This window comes from Rattus norvegicus, chromosome 1, assembly GCF_021556685.1.
Source record: "Rattus norvegicus strain SHRSP/BbbUtx chromosome 1, alternate assembly SHRSP_T2T, whole genome shotgun sequence".
Taxonomy (NCBI): Eukaryota; Metazoa; Chordata; class Mammalia; order Rodentia; family Muridae; genus Rattus; species Rattus norvegicus.
The window spans coordinates 42,684,435-42,690,731 of NC_141534.1; the positions used below are offsets into that span (position 1 = coordinate 42,684,435).

At 45.7% G+C, this 6,297-nt stretch overlaps 1 pseudogene; it reads left to right on the forward strand.

Annotated features, from left to right (window-relative positions):
* The first annotated feature begins 4,449 nt into the window (after nucleotides 1–4,449).
* LOC134484125 (transcription factor BTF3-like) lies at nucleotides 4,450–4,743 on the forward strand (annotated as a pseudogene).
* Nucleotides 4,744–6,297: the final 1,554 nt, after the last annotated feature.

The window sequence follows — 6,297 nt, forward strand, 5'->3', positions numbered from 1 at the left end:
TTGTGAATTGTGACAAAGTTGTGACAGATATAGACTCTATGGATACAGCACTGACTGACCTAAACTATAGAAAGAACTCTTTGGCAAGGAGAAAAAAAACAAGTCATTTACACTCTGCACGTGTTAGATGCTTCTTGATGCCCTGATAATAGCTAAGAGTATCTAAGAAAAAATCACCGACTGTCCTCCAGGTTTTGTGGCACACACCTATGTTCTCAGAACTTGAGCAGTAGAAGACGGGAGCTTCAAAATTCAGGCTGGAGAGATGGCTCAGTGGTGAAGAGCACTGACTGTTCTTCCAGAGGTCCTGAGTTCAAATCCCAGCAACCACATGGTGGTTCACAACCATCTGTAATGGGATCTGATGCCCTCTTCTGGTGTGTCTGAAGACAGCTACTGTGTTCTCATACACATAAAATAAGAAACAATTCTTTAGAAAAAATTCAGCTACACAGTGAATCTGAGGCTAGCCTAAGGTATACAAGCCTTGACTCAAAATAATAACAGGGATAGAGAGATGGCTTAGGGCTAAGAGCTGTTGTAGAAGACCAAGTTCAGTTCCTAGCACTCACATGGTGGCTTACAACCATCTATAACTTCAATTCCAGGAAATCTGAGGCCCTTCTTCTGACTTCCAAAGGTACCAGGCATACACAAGGTACATGGACATACCTGCAAGCAAAAGACTCAATACACAAAATAAAGTAAATCTTGAAAGATAACAGTAACCTACTGTCTCAAAGAAACAGTAAAAGAGGCAGTTAGAATTCTGGGTTTCTCCCATTACAACTGTGATGTCTTAGAGTTACAGCAGTAATAACTCTTGAAATAACTTCTTGAAAGTCTCTGAGGAAATGATCTGTGTTGTTTCAGAAGAGGGAGATGCAAAGGCATTGAGACAGTAACTGGGATGTTACTGAATAATTAACTATAGTTGCTGCTTGCAAGCCACCATGCAAGGAAAGGGCCCAATTGACTCAGCCTTCCCAATCCCCTGAGTGAAGCAAGCTGCTTCTTGCTTAACGTTGTGACTCGATTTGGAATCATCCTTTGTTTTCCTCTTGAAGGACAAAGACTGAATCTTAAAGGCCAAAGTTACAACACCCAAGACACACTTCTCACACCCTGGAGTAGCCTCCGCCTGCTGAGTTGGACACACGCACAAGGCTATCCAGCTCTTGCCTGCTGAGTTGGACACACGCACAAGGCTATCCAGCTCTTGCCTGCTGAGTTGGACACACGCACAAGGCTATCCAGCTCTTGCCTGCTGAGTTGGACACACGCACAAGGCTATCCAGCTCTTGCCTGCTGAGTTGGACACACGCACAAGGCTATCCAGCTCTTGCCTGCTGAGTTGGACACACGCACAAGGCTATCCAGCTCTTGTCTGCTGAGTTGGACACACGCACAAGGCTATCCAGCTCTTGCCTGCTGAGTTGGACACACGCACAAGGCTATCCAGCTCTTGCCTGCTGAGTTGGACACACACACAAGGCTATCCAGCTCTTGTCTGCTCCCATCCACTATCACATACACAGGGACTCTGGGATGGGAGAATGGCTCAGAAGTCTAAAGCACTAATGGCTCTGGCAGAGGACCCAGGTTCAAGTCTCACCACCCACATGGTGGCTCACACTCATCTATAACTCCCATTCCAGGGAATCTAATACCCTCTTCTGACCTCTGTAGGCACCAGAAATGCTTGTGGTACACATACATGTATGTTGGCAAAATACACATACTCCTGGACTGGAGATGTGGCTCAGCAGTTAAGATTATTGACTACTTGTCCAGAAGACTTGGGTTCAATTCTCAGCATCTATATAGTGGCTTACACCTGTGTGTACCTTTAGGTCCAGAGGAGATGCTGCCCTCTTCTGGTCTCTGGAGGCACTGTGCACACATGGTGCATATGCACACATGAAGACAAACATTCATACACAGAAAATACTGTGGGGTTCCTTCTTTTTTTTTTCTTTTCCTTTCCTTTCTTTTCCTTTCTTTTCTTTTAAAGAAAATAGACTCCAAAAGCTGAGACTTGGTTTTCCAGGTCCATCAACTTCTGAAAGGTAAATTCAGGATCCTAGAACTGAGCTAACTTCCAAGCCTACGTGAAACTGTAGACATGGTGCCAGCATCTCTGTGGCACCTGCTGAACACCTTGTAGCTGCCTCAGAGCAGGGCCCAGCAGCTGGGAGTACAGCTCAGGGGCACACTGAGTTACAATATGTATGAGAGCTTGGATTTGATCCCCAGCACCAAAATAAAAAATAAAATAAAGTAGGTGGCTAAAAAATGGCTCAGGGCTTAAGAGCACACACTGCTCTTGCAGAAGGCCCAAGTTTGGTTCCTAGTGCCCATGTCAGGCAGCTCCCAACCACCTGTAACTCTGGTTTCAGGGGATTTAATGCCCTTGGCCTCTGAGAGCACTGATAAACACACACACACACACACACACACACACACACATACACACACACACGCACACACACACACACACACAAGCACGTGCACACACGCACGCACGCACCGCACACACACACAAATAGATATGTGCGCCTGAGAGCACACAGACACATAATTAAAAATAAGCCTTTAAAATAAAATGGCAGCAGAGGGCATCACAGAGTGAGATAGCAATTCAGCTAACTCAGATTCCTCCTCCTCCTCCTCCTCCTCCTCTTCTTCCTCCTCCTCCTCTTCTTCCTCCCCTTCCTCCTCCTTCAATTTATTTAATGTATGTGAGTACACTGTAGCTGTTTTCAGACACACCAGAAAGAGGGCATCAGATCCCATTACAGATGATCGTGAGCCACCATGTAGTTGCTGGGAATTGAACTCAGGACCTCTGGAAGAGCAGTCAGTGCTCTTAACCACTGAGCCACCTCTCCAGCCCCCGGATTTCTCTTCTTTTAAAACCACAAACACCAACACTGGAGTCCTGTTCTGATGACCTCATCTAGTACTCATAAGAAGGGAGGAATGGTGGGGACCAACTAATGAAGTCAGCAACCAACTTTGAAGAAGTCAGCCTCAGACAGGGATTCCAATGGGAAAAGAACAGTTTCTTTCTTCCCTCCCTCCTGCCTGCTAGCACTCTGTACAAGGTACATTTGGAAATGAGTCACCTCTCTGTGTGGCGTTTTGAGAAGGAAGAAGCCCTGTGTCTGACTCCATGTCCCCAGGTCACACCTTTGCCATCTGGCTGCCACTTTCTATTTTGGGTGAAGGGAAAGTAAACTTCTCCCTAGGTGAGGCCACTGTGCTTTGGGAGGTACTCCTGTAGGTCTACTTTTTATTCATTTGTCTGTGTGTGCTTGTAAAGACCAGGAGACAACTTATGGGGCTTGAGTTTTGCTCCCCACCTTACTGAGGTCAGACCTCTGGTTTCTGCCATTGCATGGCTTGTTACCCAAGTTCTGAGGATTGAACTCCGGTTGTCAGGACCTTCATGCCTGGCACTTTCATACTCGCTGAGCTGTCCTCCCTGTCCCAGGCTCAATATGGGCTGTTTTCCTCCCACTCCAGCAATGTGACCTTCAATAAGTGACTTACTGTTTCCCAGCCTGGCAGATAGAGCCTTGTAAGATAAGAGTAGGGGCCTGGAGAAATCAGGTGGAACTCTTGGCCCATAATGCCAAACATCGCTGGGAGAAAAGAGGCTGATGCAGGGGAGTGATGAACTCAGAGTTTCTGTGGATCTGACAGTGCAGCATCTGTGGGACAACTAAAACTGTGTGTCTCAGATAATCAGTTCTCTGACAAGTCAGAGGCCAGAAAACCTTGAGCTCAAATAAACGATAAAGGGTAAAGATACACGTTGTCGAATGGAGGCCTTGAGGAATAAATTCAATCAATACAGATACATGTCCAGTGAATGAATTCAATCATGTATTTAAGTTGACATCTTTTACTTTCAGGTTATGGCTTAAGGTAAAGTTAGTTTAATCCTGCTCTACAAAGGAAGAAGAGAAGAAAGGAGAGAGTGGGGAGGGGGTTGGTGGTTGGATTGTGTGGTTAAAAGAACTAAAGGTCCTGCCTCCCTCTAGCTGCCATCTTGCCTCTCCTTGTGTGTGTGGGCCTCATCTCAGCTGGTCTGCCCGAGACTCCCTGAACATGAACCTTAGTTCCCCACGAAGCCCCATTTCCACTTCAACAAGACGAAAGAAACGATCATAGACCAGGAAAAGCTCGCCAACTGCAGGCACAAGTGAGCATTGATGGGAAAGCAGGGGAAATTTGCAAAGCTAGCAAATCCGAGGGAAAGGAGACTGACACCGAGAGATGTGGAGGTTATTTATTGGGGGGGGTGGGGGAGAATGCTCGTAGAAAGAAGGTGGTTCACAGAACAGCCACAGCAGACAACAAAAATAAACAAACAAACAAACAAACAAATAAATAAATAGCTGCAGTTCTCCTTAAGAAGTTAGGAGTAAACAATAACACTGGTATGAAGAGATGAACATGTTTACAAACCAAGGAACAGTGATCCATTTTAACAACCCTAAAGTTCAGGCATCTCTGGCAGCAAACACCTTCCCCGTTACAGGCCACACCGAGTGGTTGACAGAAATGCTTCCCGGCATCCTCAACCAGCATGCTGCAGACAGTCTGACTAGTTTGAGGAGACTGACTGAAGCTCTGCCCGAAAAATCTGTGGATGGAAAAGCACCACTTGCTACCGGAGAGGAGGAGGAGGGTGAAGTTCCAGATCTGGTGGAGAATTTTGATGAGGCAAATTGAATTGATGCAACTTCTGAAGAAGGTGACACTTGCAGAAGCTACATACAGGAGCTGCTATTTTATGTCATGACTGCTTTTAAAAAAATTTTTGTTTGATATGGATATGATAAAATCTAGATCTCTAATATTTTTTAAGCCCAAGCCCCCTGGACACTACACTGCAGCCCTTTTCTGGTTTTGCTTATACCTAATTCATTCTTTGATGTAGTGCCATGAGGGTGTAGCTTTGGCTGTGCTCCCCCAAGCTCCATGCATTTCATAAGCTGAGAATAGCAGCCAGTGCTCTGGATGAGAATCCCATCCGCTTAGCAACCCAGCAAAGAAGGCCTCCTCCCCATCAATAGAGCATGCCCCGGCCCGTGAGACTATGTGCACTCCTTTTGCTCAGATAAATGTAGTAGCATTGGGAAGGACCATCTCTAATGGTTTCTCCGTTCTCTTTGCTGTGCTAATAGTATCATGAGCTCCTAAGTGCTGGACCAAACTTTCGGCATGTATATCCATTAACTATGACTTTATTTCATTTGCTCTGAGGCTTTGATACACAGATGAATCTTGTTCACCCACTGCTTCTCCCAGGGTTAGTGAATTCCTAGAAATAATGTTTCATCAATAAGGCAATGCAGCAACCTAGGGTCAACATTTTAACCCCCTCCCTTATTCTACTCCCCAATACAGACACACACACACACACACACACACACACACACACACACACACACACACTCTCCAGCCATGGTACAAACATGTTATCCCAGCAGCCCAGGTACAAACAACCAGTAACAGGCCCTGGTTCCCCAAAACTGCTGAAGCGACTCAGAGCAGCTAATTCTAAACTGCTTATGTGGCCTCATGTGGTTCCCCCCCCCCCCACAGAAACCACATAAGAGACCACAGCTCCACCTTGGCCTCCAACAGCTCAGGTGCTTCTTCAAACCCACCATCCCCACACATGGTATGATGAAACCCTCCACTTGGAACTGTGAGGACCATTTTAATAACAGTCATGCTATAATCTGTTCACCTTCAGTAGATCAAAATTTCCAGGAAAACACCGCGCGCGCGCGCGCGCGCGCGCACACACACACACACACACACACACACACACACACACACACACAGTTGCATAAAATCACAGGGCTCTTGTACACTTGAGTCTTTCTTCCTAACCTACACAGCGACTCCCAGAAGGTTGTGTGCTTTTCCCTATCAGGAGATGGTTTGTTGGACATCCCATTATATTTATCTCCAAACTGGAGGCAATTATGAAGACAAAAGAAAAATTGTCAAGCTCACAACACATGCTGCTTACCCAAGCACTATTGTCTTTTTTTTTAAAAAAAAGATGTATTTATTATATATTAATTACACTGTCTCTGTCTTCAGACACGCCAGAAGAGGACATCAGATCCCATTACAGATGATTGTGAGCTACCATGTGGTTGCTGGGAATTGAACTCAGGACCTCTGGAAGAGCAGTTAGTGCTCTTAACTGCTAAACCATCTCTCCAACCCCACAATTGTCTTTTAACAAATGGATTTTGTATGGAACTT